The 14,962-nt window shown below is 37.9% G+C and overlaps 1 protein-coding gene across 9 annotated transcripts in view; it reads right to left on the reverse strand.

Annotated features, from left to right (window-relative positions):
* The window catches only part of LOC146767617 (uncharacterized), a 311,220-nt gene that overhangs the window by 235,610 nt on the left and 60,648 nt on the right, over positions 1 to 14,962 (reverse strand). For 8 of the 9 annotated variants that reach the window (XR_014955155.1, XR_014955154.1, XR_014955160.1 and 5 more), the window contains exon 2: positions 1 to 14,962. This exon is cut by the window's left edge; it is cut by the window's right edge and continues 57,603 nt beyond it. The exons of the other annotated variant lie outside the window; for it this stretch is intronic. The gene's annotated coding sequence lies outside the window, so the exon portion shown is untranslated. 9 annotated transcript variants of the gene reach the window in all.

Here is a 14,962-nt window from a genome sequence, read left to right on the forward strand (position 1 = left end):
AACCTCTGTCACAATGTTCCACAAAGGACCAGGACTTTCATTCTGGCCAATATCAGTAATTCTTTATATCAGGTTCCCTGCTCACTGACAAAATTCAGTGATGATCACATCTTCCCTCCCTCCCATCCCATTTCTATCTCATGAAACTGCACATTTCACTTATAGTGACTTACGATAAATGAGTTACCAAAATTTTCTTGTATGTTTTCAGTTTCCCCTCCTGGTACATACGAAGAGCTCAGTGGATATTTGTGATATGTGACAGCTGTCAAGAAGAGCCATGCTCCTGGAATGCAGCACAGAATGCCATCCACAGCACAAGGATCATCTCTTCACATAGCCAGGAAGGGTACACAGACCTTGGCTCAGTTCAGTGAGAGGTGACACAACAGGTTATCTATTTGCCAGAGTCACCTAGGAACACTTGTGTCCTGTGACAAGGTCTCAGGAGGTCATTCATTCTGTTTCAGAGAAGCATAATAGAACACTGGTGCCTGGGAACCACTATAAAGGCATTTCAAATAATTTCTGAAAATCTTAGAAGAAGACATTGGGGTTTGGGTCTTCCAAGAATTGCCTGGGTTTTCTACAAACTTTAGCATGAATCTAAGGTATATCAGGGGTAAGCAACTGAATTATTGACAAAAACTGAATAAATTCACAAGGGTGGTGCCTAAGGCCAAATAGAAAAAAAAATAAGCTTTGCTTAAAAACAGCAGAAATGTGGAAACACTTCCATTTAGCTTACAGTACATAAGTGACATGCAGTTTTTATTCACCTGAACAGCACCTCATTTCACATAACATGTATGGCATTCAGAAGTACCTCTGTGGCACTGAGTAAAATCTCTGGTGTGGGATATTTATGTAAATGACAACTTATGTTCAAGACATGACAAACCTCATAGGAAATACAAAAACAACTGATTTTGCAAAAATGTTCACAGTATTTCTTTTCCATAGCAACCTGTTCCACAAACTCTTCTGAAATGGAAAAAAAAAAGAAAACATCATAAGAAGTACTCAAATTCACTGGTCATCTCCGTCATAGTTAAGAAATTTTCTCTAGAACAAAGCAGAACACAGATCACTAAAACCAGTATTTTGGGGAAAGAATGCTTTGCATGACAAGACCAGAATGCTCTGCATGTTCATAGCTATAAAGGGGTAGATAAAAATGGCAAAATAGGTAATTTCTATGACATGTATACATGGGCACTATCCCTTGTTGACCTTGGCAATATTTCAGAGGGAAGCTTTCAAGGATTAACTGTTCAATCAATCAGATTTTATGACATACACCAACTGGCTTCACAAATGCACTTGCAATCAAATTGCAGGAATAACAACAAAAAAGGTTTAATCTATTGTTAGCTCTTACACCAGAACACACAGAGAAAAGTTGCACGCTTTGGCAGAAACAACATGCATGTTTCAGAAACTCCTCACCTTCCTCAGTCTGTATCAAGGGTAGAGCACAGCTCCTGCCTAAGTGTTTGGGGAATCTTTATACAAGAAAGTGCCTTTCTGCTCCTCACTCTCAGTACACTCAGCTAATGAGTGTTCTTGCTGCCAGTGAAGAAAATCCTTCCCAAGTGCATATCAATGCCAATTGCTCCCTTTGAGCACAGTAGAAGGCTACACACATGCAAAAATTAGAGACAGAGAGAAGATGCAGCCTGAAAGAAACTTTGTGTGCAGAGCAGAATCTTATTATTAGAATAATCAAATTGCACCAATGAGCCCTAGTCAGGGCTGCATGACCCTGAAGATTGTTGTTGTACTCACAGTCACGCTATAAAAAGACAGTACTGCCCCCAAAGACCTTAAAACTGAAAGATTGTAGCAAACAGGTACAGATAAGCCAATAATACCCCAAAACCAAATAATGATGGTTAGGAGACAGATGGAAATACAAAGTGAAGGACACGATCTTCTAACAAGCTCTTGTGCAAGTATGTTTAGCAGGAAGAAGGGAGAAAATCAATTATCAACTCTGCTCTACAATACATCCTGGTGAGAACAGAGCTGCCATGACTCAAGAAGGTGTGCTCTATTTCACATGTATAAGAAATACAATTGATTCCAGGTGATGCTAGTTTACCTCAGATTAAGCAAATTGGTAAGTGCTTTATTGAGTGAAAACCAACCCCCATATATTTCATTGTAAAATATTTGTGTGGAATCAGGACAAACAAATGATAGTCTACTCAAAGGCAGAGAATCCCACAGGAAGCCTCAACAAACCCAGATATCCAGTGAGGTAAGAGCTACGCAGTATCACATCTCAGGTACTTCCGACGCCCTTTTTTCTGCAAAATAAAATGGGGCTAACAAATTATTTAAGGGGTAGAAGGGAGACATTTTGTGGGAAAAAAAGAAAAGGTAAGGGTGAAGATAGGATGCTCCAACCTCAGATTTTTTTCACCATTGTCATCTTCTAGATCAAAGGGTAGATCAGGGTATTGACTGGGAAAAAAATATTCCTACTATTCTAATTGAGTCACACCAGGATAAGCAACTAATCTAACATATAAAAAAAAGAATAAAATATCCTTTCAATATATTAACATAAGCAAATTAGCCAAATTATTTTTCTTTAAAATATTAATAATCTTTGTTTTAACTTTGTATCAAATATCCTGATTAAAATAGATTGGCCAAATTTGATACCCTTGTTTGATTTGCTTACTTTCACTGTAGCTAGCACAGCCAAGAATCTGGGTAGAAAACTTTGACATGAGCAGCAGTGATCATTAACAGCCCATAACTTGCCCTGAAAGACAGCTGTGAAGTTACTTTGGACTGAAAATTTATTTAGATTAACAGCTTTGCCCCATATTCACCAGAAATAAGTCTTGAGGATACTCCTACAGCCTTTACAGATATAGTTTTCTGTGGGGATTTCCAGAGGTCTGAGTAGAGGAAGACAGGGACCTTTGGACCAAAGCAGTACCCTCTTCTCTGTAGCACTGAGAATATTAGGCACACTCAAACTCTGCCATAGTAAAACCAAAAGGAACTTTGTTCATGTGTTACCTATATATTTTTATGTCTATGGTTGATATGGTCATATCAATTACAGTAATTGTAAACCCAAAAGGAAGAGATACTAAGGTTTATATGATTATACTGCACAAGAAATTTTTTAATTGAAAATTTAATTAAAGAATGTGTGTTATTTGCAGGTGGAAGGCCCATAGAATAAATCAGGCTGGAAGCAGATGCTAACTCCAGATATGGCTTGCAAGATAGAATTTAAAAAAAAAAAAAAAAAAAAAAGAAAATTCAGATATGCAGTGATGCTACAAAACCTTTGATATCCAGGATTAAATAAGAAAATTACCTCTTTCTCACAGAGATAAAATTAATAAGCACTCCTTATTTCTTTTTATTAGAGCAATCTTTTACTTATGCTCTGCAGTTGTTGCACAGAGAAGTAGTAGAAATGTAGTCTGTGCTCCAAGATGCTTGCAGCTTGGACTTAGATAAAACTTAGGTGAAGTCCTTAAAAAACTCTGAAGCAGGCATTTTTTTAGGAAAGAGCAATTAAGAGAGCCAGGAACAAAGTTCAAATATATACGTACACACACAAAGGTACATGTGTGCCCCTTTTTCTCACCTCAGTGTATCTCCCAAGCAAAAAGTGACTTACTGTTGAGTGATTTGATCAAAGTTGTTCTGCATAATTGTATTTAAAAAGGTTAATGGGATAAGTTCATTCTTCTTGTGATTCTATTTACTTTCCAGTCTCTACTGTCCAGACACTTGGAAATGGGAAAATAACTAAAAAGAGAAGAAAGATCAAGACTATTTCAAGCATACTCTTTGGCAAAAAGTCTAGATCAAACCGATAAGACTGCAGACTGCAGTGCATACTCCATCACAGTCTTCAAGAAGTGATATAACCACACTGTACTTCCAAAAATAATACATAAAATTAGACTCTAGATAACAACCCAATTTTGTTAGAGTTTGGATAGTTTAATCAAAAATGAAAACTACTGCCTTGTCTTCCCACTGTGCTTTTCCTGTCACCTTACCAGGTCTAAAGCCTTTGTTACTGAAGAGTACATATTTTTTAAATTCCCTCTATTATTCAATATAAAGAACTGTGGGATGCTGTAGTGCTGCTGACAAATTCCCTCGCTAGGGTAAATAATTCATTTCTCTAGGAAAATGCAGACACCTTTTCTTGTGGCTCTTCTTTGCATCATCTCACACACACACCTATTATCTGCTTAACCACCACTACCAGAGCCCAAGTGTTTCAAAAGCAATCATTTTGCTCAATCACCCTTAGACTTTTCCTTATATACATGAAGAAAAGAGGTATAAAAGCTAGTTAACATGCTATGAGAGAAGGAATAAAAATTATTTCCTGACCCCAGGCTTTCTTGAAGCCTCTTTTTACCCAGAAGGTATTTTGGAAAGAGAATGAACTGTAGATTATAAGCATAGCAGTTCAGAAAAGGAAGGAAAGGAGAGAAAAAGCTTGTACCTAAGTAGCAATCCAGCCAGAGCTTGTATTAAAGCCTAAGAGGTCTGTGTCTCAGCAGCCCTGTGGTTTTAAGGAAGAGCTCTAATACCTGCTTGCAAAGTGCACCTGATTTGGCTCTACCTGCTGAGATGCCCATGCACAATGACAGCCATTGCTCCATTTGCTTCAGTGGAAGACATCTGAAGACTTTGGCAGACTGGCTGGAAGGTGTAAGTGCCAAAATTAAATCCCTTGATGGAGCTTTGATTAGCTCACTTTGTTATGAAAAAAATAAGTCATATCACATTTTTAGCACATTGAAATGACATTAAGGTTGTACAGTCAGGCATTCAAAGATGCAGGAAAATATCAGATTTAAAGATTTTATGTGAAAATTAAATTAGTCTCATAAGACATTGTAAAAATAACCTTATTCTAAGGTGTAATTTTTCATTATCATTTAGTTCTCTCTCCTTTCCCTGAGATCAAATGCTACCTGCCAGATTTCAAGTGTAAAAGCATAGACTAAGATTTTTTTCCCCCTACCCCTCCAAGTGAAGCAAGATGCAGGACATTTTCCCTTTGTAATATGAAAATTTGTAATATGAAAAAAAAAGTAATTTTCTGTCAGCTTATTCTAAGAAGTACACCAATATAAGCCTGGCTGAAATCCCTCTCCTCCCCACCTCTCCTGAATGAAGACACCCATCTGGAAAATCTCAGCTGAAACTGTTTAAGCTTTGGCAGCATTAGCACAGACAGTTAAAAACACAACCTTCTGGCTGAAAGCGTTAAGCAATCTTAAGCATAGGAAGTGTTAGCAGCCCTGTCCATCAGACATAAATACAAACAGAAGAATGAGATCACAATATTCAGAAGTTTTTAGAGTGGGAAGGAGATCCACTGCCAGAGCTGTGTGAGGAATATGTTTAATGCCTCTTCCAGCCAATGCAACGGCATCCTTCAGTAACAGGATTAACAATAGATATTTGCACATTTTCCTACAACATCTCTGCCAAAACAACTTAGCTCTGACCTCCCAAACCTTTTGTCATACCCTCAATCACACCATGCCCAGCTCCAGGAAGGCATAAAATATTATTTTTTCTCTATAAATGCTGAAGAAAAGTTTGTAGCAAAATTTTTCTTCTGCTTACGTATGTGGTTTACATTCCCACTGGAAGACTGTGTTAGCAGTATGTCCCCAAGATCCTCTTCTCTCTTCCTTTCACCCATTTACTGTTTAGCTGAATCTTATTCCACATCAGGTACTGCTTTGCACTAAAAGACAACTACAGTAGTCATCTCTCTTCTGATCAATAAAAGCACATCCCTTCTATGTGTTCAAAAACTACACTCAGCTAATTTGGTCACAAGTTACTTAACCAGCTGCAAGAACCACCAGGGAAATTCACTGCGTTATGCAGTGCAATTAATGGCCCCTTCTGCCCTCCAGAACCATCAACCTCAGAATCTCTATAATGAACAAACTATCCAGATTAGTTCTGAGGTTAGTGTTACTCAATTAAGATGTATAAGAATATCAATATTAATAGGTGGTTTGGTTTTTCAGTTGGTTTTTTGATTTTGTTTTTATTTTTTTCTTCCTTGTTTCAAGAGAGGGAGCAGTGCTATTTTAAAAGCATTGATTCTAGGTGAATGGTAGAAATGTAATTGTAACATTCATTCACTGATCATAGAAACAGGATGCACACACAAGGTTTATGTGAAGCAACACCGTGAGGTAAAGCCATGTTCTTCCTTGCTCCCAGTCTTCATTGCTGGTGTTTCCCAGGCTACGAAGCAGACTACTACCATCCTTCTCTAAAATCTGTGTAATTTACAATCATGCCCCACTTCAACATTATTATTAATGTAGCTGATCCAGTCTGAGGACAGTTTTACAGACTTAAGTTCATTTCAAAACACTTGTTGCCATGGGACATTCCTGCTGATTCCATCAGGGCAGTTCAAGTTCATGGCCTACATAACCTCCTTGACTGCCTGTGTCCCGGGTCTGTGAGCCATATCACCTGACTCAGGACATCAGCAGAGGCCCATGAAATCATCCCCCTGCCAGGATAAACACCTCCCAACAGCCTCTGTGATGTTTCATATAAGCACTTCTAAGTGGCCACAAGGTCATTTGGTTGAAGAGGGAAATGTTTGGTTTGTGTTAGCTAAAATTAGTCCACGGGTGCAAAGTATTTTTACTTTGCTGTTAGAAGTTTGAGAGTAGCTGGATGTTCTAAATGGAAAAATTATTACTATAACAAGGATATATCTTCCTTTCAAAAGTGCTGTGTCCTCCATGTGGCACTGAGCTCTCAGTTATCTTAGAGTGGGGTTTTAAACACAGCAGGAGAAAGGCTTCAGGTTTGGAATTTTTTCTTTTGTGTAATTTAATGTATGTATTTTAACAAGCTGCTGCATCGAGTTCTTTAAATATCATGTATATAAAAGCTAATGGAGCAAAGAGCTCTTGAAAAAAATATTAATTAACAAAAATTTATGTATTCCATACTTTTTCTATTTTTCCCCAACACTTATTTGTTAACTTCCTTGAAAAAAGCAATTATATAATAAAGTGTATGCAGAAGTGGGGGAAATAAATGTGGTTACCATGTAACAGAAATAAGTGGCAAGCATTTATTTTCTTTTTTGTGGTATGATGGTGTCACTTACTTTGCCATCTGCAACCAGCTTAAAATCAGGGTTTCCATAAAATAACAACCCACAAGGACACCACACAGGCTGTTGCATTGGAGAGTCACTTTCTAGGCACATGTGTTCACAAGTCCTTGAGCTGGTTTAGGCCCCAGCAGCTTTTCTCTCACTGGCCTCCTGATAGAAAGCAAAACATGCAAGTGGGGCTCTCAGTAGAATGGCACTAATGATCTTATTATACTCTTGTATATTTGACTACAGGTTGATATGAAATTAAAATCTCAGACCTTCAACAATCCATTCCCTATATGTACAATTATCAAGGACACAGAACAGTGCGCTGCAAGCAAAGTTAGAAATTTAGAATAATAATTTCTTGTTATTTTGCCCATCAAAAAGCCAGAACATAGATGGGCAGCCAGGTTTCTCTTCCTGCAGCCCACCCTTTGAATTGTGCCTTCTCTGTTTTGTGCAACCAGTTCTCTCAGCCTCAACAAGTCCTGATCTCTTCACTTTCCTGCTTAGCTTGCTGGGAACACACAGCAAATCAACAATTTTTGTGTGTTCTTCCTTCAGATGTAGCTGATTTCCTCAGAGTTCAGTTCCAAGGCACTCCCATCCAAACAGGAAGGTACAAAGAGTAAATGGCAATCTACAAGAGCTATTTAACCCTATTCTGTCAAATATCTAGGGATTGCACTGATGATACTGCAGCATCATAGTTGTCAGCAGGTATTGATAACAGGCTTGTGGACAGATTCCCTACATTATGACAGACTCATGACAGATTTTGCACATGGGAAACAAGGTATGTTTTTGGTTTTACTTACTGAAACATGAAGTTAAACATTCAGTTAATGTGCAACACTAGTTACTTCATTTCTCTTAATTTCATTATTTTCTCTTAGAGATATGTTATTTCAATAATTCTGTCCAGGATAATACAGCATTTGGAATCAGGGGTACTGAACTTTTGAAAGCTAGAAAACCACTTTATTATGAGACCAAGAGATGAAGAAAACCACTATTTGAGAGACTGACATTTTTACTCTGACACATTAGTGCACTATGTTGGCTTTGACATAATTTGAAGTCTTGGTGCATTATGTAACATCAGAAATTAATGACTTCCTATTTAAATACTTCCTATGACTTTCTATTAACTCCACTTCACTTCAGAAATGGTTTCATTAAACAGACAGATGCCTGACTTTTCTCTAATTCACCAAACCACACACTGACTTCAACAATAACAACGAAATCAAGCCAAGTCAATCTATTATTCAGTCCATTTCAGGAATTTGCTTGACCTCTAAAGCATATAACAAATACCCAAGCAGCAAGAGCTCTGAGGGAAGAAAATGCATGCCTCAGTTTTTCAATTTAAGCAGAGCAGTGTGCCTCAAAGTAAAAGCTACTGCAACAATGACATGATTCCAGCATTACATCAGTAGCACCAGTTTCTACAGCATAGAAAAATCAACAGACTACCCTTAGCAGCCAAGCTGCTTCCCCAGGTTTCTTCTTGGAATAAATCTCAACTCCCAAATGGAAAAGTTAAAGGTGCGGTCTTCCTTACACAATCAACACAGAATTTGGCAAGACTTGGGAGGCCCTAAAGGGTTAATTACACATCTGCTTTTGTTGGCATTTTTAAATTCTAATTAGAAAAATGAAAAGCTATAAACTAGATTACAACCATGGCCCATCAACTATTAATATTTTTGTTCATTTGTCATGCAAAACAAGGATTTCCATTTACTAGTTTATTTTTAGTATTGCTTGCTCATAAGCAGCTTTGTATCAGCATCTATCAGTTTTGAACTTGAAAAAAGTTACACCACAGACTGCATTTACACTTTGCAGCTGGTCTAGGTATAACATTTTTATATCACTTGAAAGGATATATTTTCATGAATCTTTACATTCTATCAGATGCACAAAAAACAGAAGAATTGTGCATTTTTAATTTTTTTTAAAGAAGAAATGTGTTAGGATCTTCTCCTGTATCAGAGTTATTCTTAGAAAAAAATTAAAAGCCATAAAAGGGGAAAGGGAAAAATTATAAAAAAATATTGAGGTATGAATGCTGCTTTCATAATCTTTCAGGTTGCTAGATGGAGCTATAAGGGAAAGCTTGATACAGGTTCTTAAATGCCAGCCTGAAGGAAAACAAATCTGTGGGGGGAGATGAACTTGACTTTTCAAGTTTGTCAAAGCTGATCTTAAAATATTGTGCATACTGGGGATGATCTCCAACAGAGCAGAATCCTCAGAATGCACCCAGGGTGAGTGACCACAAACTTCCTTTTTCCACTCTGAGAACGTATTAATAGTCAAAAATTATAATTGAAAATTTTAATAGAAATACACATCTGAATGCTGAAGGAAAACAAATTGAATTGAGGGCAAAGACATTTTTTTCAAGAAAATTGGTAGCGAACCAATAGTACAGTCATCTCTTGGCATCTTCCCACACAGACTAGATAACTTTTCTTACACTAAATTAGACAACCTGAAAAGCTATGGATATCACTCAATATTCATAGAGTGAAGGGTTAAAACATAAGCACCTATAACAGGTCAGAACCCAAGGAACCTCATAACTGCCTCTTTTAAACTTCCCAGTCTTTGAATAACCTCATCAAGCTCAAAGAATTAAATAAGAAAAAGTTAAGGGCAATTTCTCCTCTACAAAACTATAAAAATGACATTCATTTCTCTTTTTATTTAAATTATTTTATCCACACAATATAAATAAGTCTGGTCCATAGCATCTAGTCATAAATCAACTTCCTCCAGGTATGGAACTAAAAACTGAGAAGTAACCTCCACACCAAATGAAAGACAAAAAAGTCATCTTCTCTTTTAGAATTTTTTATTGCTATTTTTTATGATCTAGTCTTATTATAGCAATGTTCTTTGTACATTTTTTCCTGAGTCAGAAGGTTTAATAAATGTTATATGTTGTCAAACTATAGGTACACAGTGTGAATAAACTGCAGTGAATGTAACCTTTCTCTTCTAACCCATGTTGCCAAATCACTTTCTAGGGTTTCACTGAATGGGTGAGAAATGCACAAACTGCCACCAAGTAATGTGACAATTGGACCTTCCAGTTTAGAATACAGCAGAGACTCAAACATATGAAAGAAGCTATAGCAGCCAGTTAAAATAATCTATTGATGTTAACTAACACTTTAAAACATTTCATCTGAGAATACAGCTCATTTCAGCTGTGGACATGCTTTGGTTCAGAAGCTGGTTTCTAAAGTAACAAAGCAAATATGTGAGCTAACAGAAGAAATTATAAAATATGTCTAATTGAATTCCTCATTGCTGAAACAAAATAATTTTAATCACGCTGATATTTATGTTCATATCCACTTTTGTATCTTCTGAATCTAGGCTTTTTATGTTAAATGCCAGTTGTCAGCCACAGAAAGCTCATCACATTATGAAAACATTTTTTTAAAAATTAGTATCTAATCAGAACCAAACACTGCTATAATATCTCTGTAGAACAAAATAATACTAAAGGGCCCTGTCAAAACATGCATGAAATTGCCATTCACATCTATTAGGACTCAGAATACAGCAAAAGAGCAGGATGTGGCCTCACAAAAACTGCTTCAGAGTGGTTTGCAAAAAACATACCAGTTTACAGGCAAGTCCTTCATCTCAGACAGAACCCCCACAGGTCAGCAGGATAGCTTAGTCTATAAACGGGCTTCAGGAGACAGATTTTTATGTGAATAAAAGGCAGATTAAAAGAGATGCTGTTTTGAACTTTCATTTATTTAGATTAATTTATGCAATGAGAAGTGCTTTCCTTAAAAATCTGTGAAAGATTATAGTATACGGCTGTGTCTCCTTTTCTTGTACTTCATATTTATTAAATGCAGAGTAATATGAAGCTAACCATAGCCTTTCCCTTAAAGCTAAAAAAATCTGGATATTCTCTCTATCAGCAAATAAAGATAAGAGCAGCATGCTGAAAATGCCAATTTTACTGCATATTTCAAGAGGGTGATAACACACATTTAATGGCAAATTCTCTTTTCTCTACCCAAAAATCTATAACTTAACCATGCTCTTTTCTTTGAAAAAGCCTGGAATTTTCTGAAAATATCAATTACAAACTCATCTTGGTATCATTACAAATTTATGACATCTCAAGAGCACAAATAATTCGTAAATATGGCATGGTGGGAAATAAGTAAATATGCAACTATTTATGGTGGGAAAGCCTTTAGAAAATTTTACTTCTGCAAATACACCTGAAAATGCTGAAAACTAATTGAAGAATATGAAACAAGAGTGTTTTTATACCTATGCAAACATTCACATTCAACCAAGAATTCCACTTGAAGAGATGAAGCCTACAACGGCTGAATACATGACATTTACAAATAAAAGCAGCTGGCTATGAGGAGTCTCTTAAAACTAATCAATTTTCCAATACATTTTATTATGGTTGTCAAAAATCCAATGATGCAGGTTAGTAGCGTGGAGCTATAAAAAGCCCCACTCACCATGCCAGCTGCATAATCCTTGCTTGTTTGAAAGTCTGACAGTTTCCCTTGATTAAAATAAGGATACTTCATTACGAGTATTAAGCATTGCTTTATGAGTTATGTAAAGTTTATGCGTTTTCATTTAGGCTTTAGAATTTTAACCACATTGTCTCACTTATGCATAATCCATCAACCCAGGTGACAAATATTCTTCTATATTTACACACTAGGAATATACAAGGAGCATAGTGTATTAGCAGCTGAAACTACAAACGCCACTGTCAATCAAACTGGCTAGCATAGGACCATATTTCTTGTCACCAAGAGGCTTAAAGCAAAGAATCTGTGCCTAATTCTCTTAAACCTTGCAGGTCAAAAGGTTTTAAAATTATTTTTGACACCATTTCTTTGCTTTGTCAACAGGCCTGAGCACTTTTTAACATGTAAAGGATATCAAAAAGCTGCTCATCGTAACAGTCTGCATTAGCAATTTATGGATTTAAAGTCTAGAGTGCACAGTAATTCCACTGGTACAACAGCAGGCTGCTCTGGAGTGAGAAGATGGAGATGTGGCTGTAGGACTAGCATTTATTAATGCAGAAGCTCCAAACCAATCAGTTGTGCTCCAGGCAAACAGCTCTTGCTGAGCCAAAGCCACTGCACAGCCTAAAGCTGTGCCACACCGCAGAACAAGCGCCCCATTGTCAGCACAAGCTGCCACAGGGATACCTTTCCTGCCCAGAGGTTTTATACCTGTTTCCAGGTCTTGCTTTGCCCACACACTCTCAAACACAAAAATAAGGCATCTAAATGGCAGCAGTGATGTCCTTCTTATTTGTTGAAGTACTCTGCACAGAGATGATAACCACCATCCTTGAAAAATCAGGGCTTTTAAAAATTTTCAGACACAGTTTCAAACAGTTTGAACTTTTCTTACTAAAAATGCTGTTCTGCAGTAAGCCCAAACCCCAGCTCAAGTTCTGGGCCCATCCTGACAGGTCAGCAGAAGGAAATAATTCCTTCTCAGTGGAGTTTACAGAAATTCTGAAAAACTGAATTTTTGGAAAACAAGCCCCCCCACACAAACTGCTGGCTGCAGCTCTGGGGACAGTAGCCATCATTTCCACTCTCTCTCCAGAAGTTTCAAGACACAGTCCCTGTGAACTAGCAAGGAGCAGAGAAGACACACCATGGAGCAGGCAGCACAGCACTTCCCAGAGAGCCAAGGGCTCACAGAAGCAGACACTGACCCACCACCTAGAAATTACTACACAAACCACTTCCCAGTTTGTCCTATAAAAGCAAGGCTTCTGCATCTTACCGGCAGAGTGAAAAGTTCTCTGGCTGAAAACAAAGAGAGCAGGCTGACCTGAGAGGATGTAAGCAATGAAAACACTGACATGGTGAAGAGAAATAGGACAAATGTCAAGTAACAGCAGGGAAAGCTCGAATTTGGTCACACAAAGATTTGAAGAGGAAAAAAGGACAACAGAATAATACAAAGGAAAAAAGTAAAATAGATTAATGTGAAATAAAAAAATACAAGATATAAAGAAGGGAGAACAGATTAAGAATAAAGAAAAGTGCATTGTACTTTTGTACAGTGTACATTGTACACTGAAGAGATAGTCAGGACTAGAGTTCACTGGCCCAACATTACATTCAAACATCAGATTAAAAACAAGCAGTGAAGGAAGCTTAAAAATTCTGGAATAATAATGCCCACTGACCATGTCCAGAGGTACTTATGGGATCACAGAATAATTTAGATTTACAAAGATCTTTAAGATTCTTGAGTCCAACTGTTAGCCCACCACTGCCAGGTCTACAAATAAACCATGTCCCTAAGTGCTACCTCTACACATCTTTTGAACACCTCCAGGGAAGGTGACGCCACCACCTCCCCATGCAGTGTGTTCCAATGTTTGATAATCCTGTGAAGAAATCTTTCCTAATACCCTGTCTAAACTTTCCTAGGCACAATTTGAGACCATTTTCTCTCATCCTGTGCCTTGTCATACAGGAGAAGAGACCAACCCCCTACCTCACTACAACCTCCTTTTTAGCTAGTTAAACAGAGTCAGGTCTCCCATGTCTCCTTTTCCTCCAGGATAAACACCCGCAATTCACACAGCCACTGCTCACAGGACTTGTGCTCCAGATCCTTCACCAATTCCATTGCCTTTCTCTGGATTTGCTCCAGCACCTCAATGTCTTTCCTGTAGTGAGGGGCCCAGAACTGGGCACAGCACTCAAGGTGCAGCCTCACCAGTGCCACATAGACAGGACAACCCTTCCTAGTTCGTTGGCTACACTATTCCTGTTACAAGTCAGGATGCCATTTTCCTTCTTGGCAATCCCCAAAATTTGTCAAGAGGGCTTCCCCTCTGTCAGGAAACAGGTATTTGAGATCCTGCAACACTAGGCTTTACCAAAGTATGAACACTGTAAGAAAATCAGGTTCTTGGACAGAACAAAGATTATGTCTCTGTGCCAGTGAAATTGGTGGTGCTTTGAGTGTGGTAAAGGAGTCAGAAATGATGAGAACAGGTGCTGGTGTCCCTTCACCTTTGCTTTACTGCAGACTTATCATTGCCAAAGACTACATTCCTCCACTATTTTCAAAAGGCTGTACAATATTAACATACAATTGTCCCCAAGCTTTCCCAAATGTTAAGCTTAAAAAAATTATTATTTACAGCCACAACAATTATATGCAGCCTGGAAGACCCCAGCCTTTCTGGAGTGGGTTACCTCCACATTCTTTCCCAGCCTTAGAAGAGTTAATTCTCCTGTCTGCCAAACTGCTTAATTCAGACACTGAAGCAGAGAGGAGGAGGGGGAGGGAGGAGAAAACAGAGGGAGTGTAGCAACAGGACAACTCTATGCAGCCTAAGGCCTGAATTTTGGCCTAAGGCCCAATGCTGGTAAATACCAGTGGCTTCAACTATACTAGATGAAATATTATCATAAGGCTATGTCCGTGTTCCTCCCTACACTGTATGTGTGCACTATGTCTGGTTTTTATTTTGATTAAGAGCAAGGACACTGCATTCAACAACCCAAACTGACACTCACAATTAAAACTGTTTATTTCACGACAGCATATGCACTGGGACATGAATATCAAGTCTATTTAGATAAAAAATTTTATGAACCAAACTGAAGGAGAGACAATAAGCTATGGAACGCTTACACACAAGGATCATGGCTCAGCCTTCCTTAACTTCATCCTGTTGGAGCCTCGTGCCAGGACAACAGATTCTTTTCCTGCACTGTTTTACTATGCAATTCAGAA

The sequence above is a fragment of the Lonchura striata genome, chromosome 4 (genome assembly GCF_050655825.1).
Source record: "Lonchura striata isolate lonStrDom1 chromosome 4, ASM5065582v1, whole genome shotgun sequence".
NCBI lineage: Eukaryota > Metazoa > Chordata > Aves > Passeriformes > Estrildidae > Lonchura > Lonchura striata.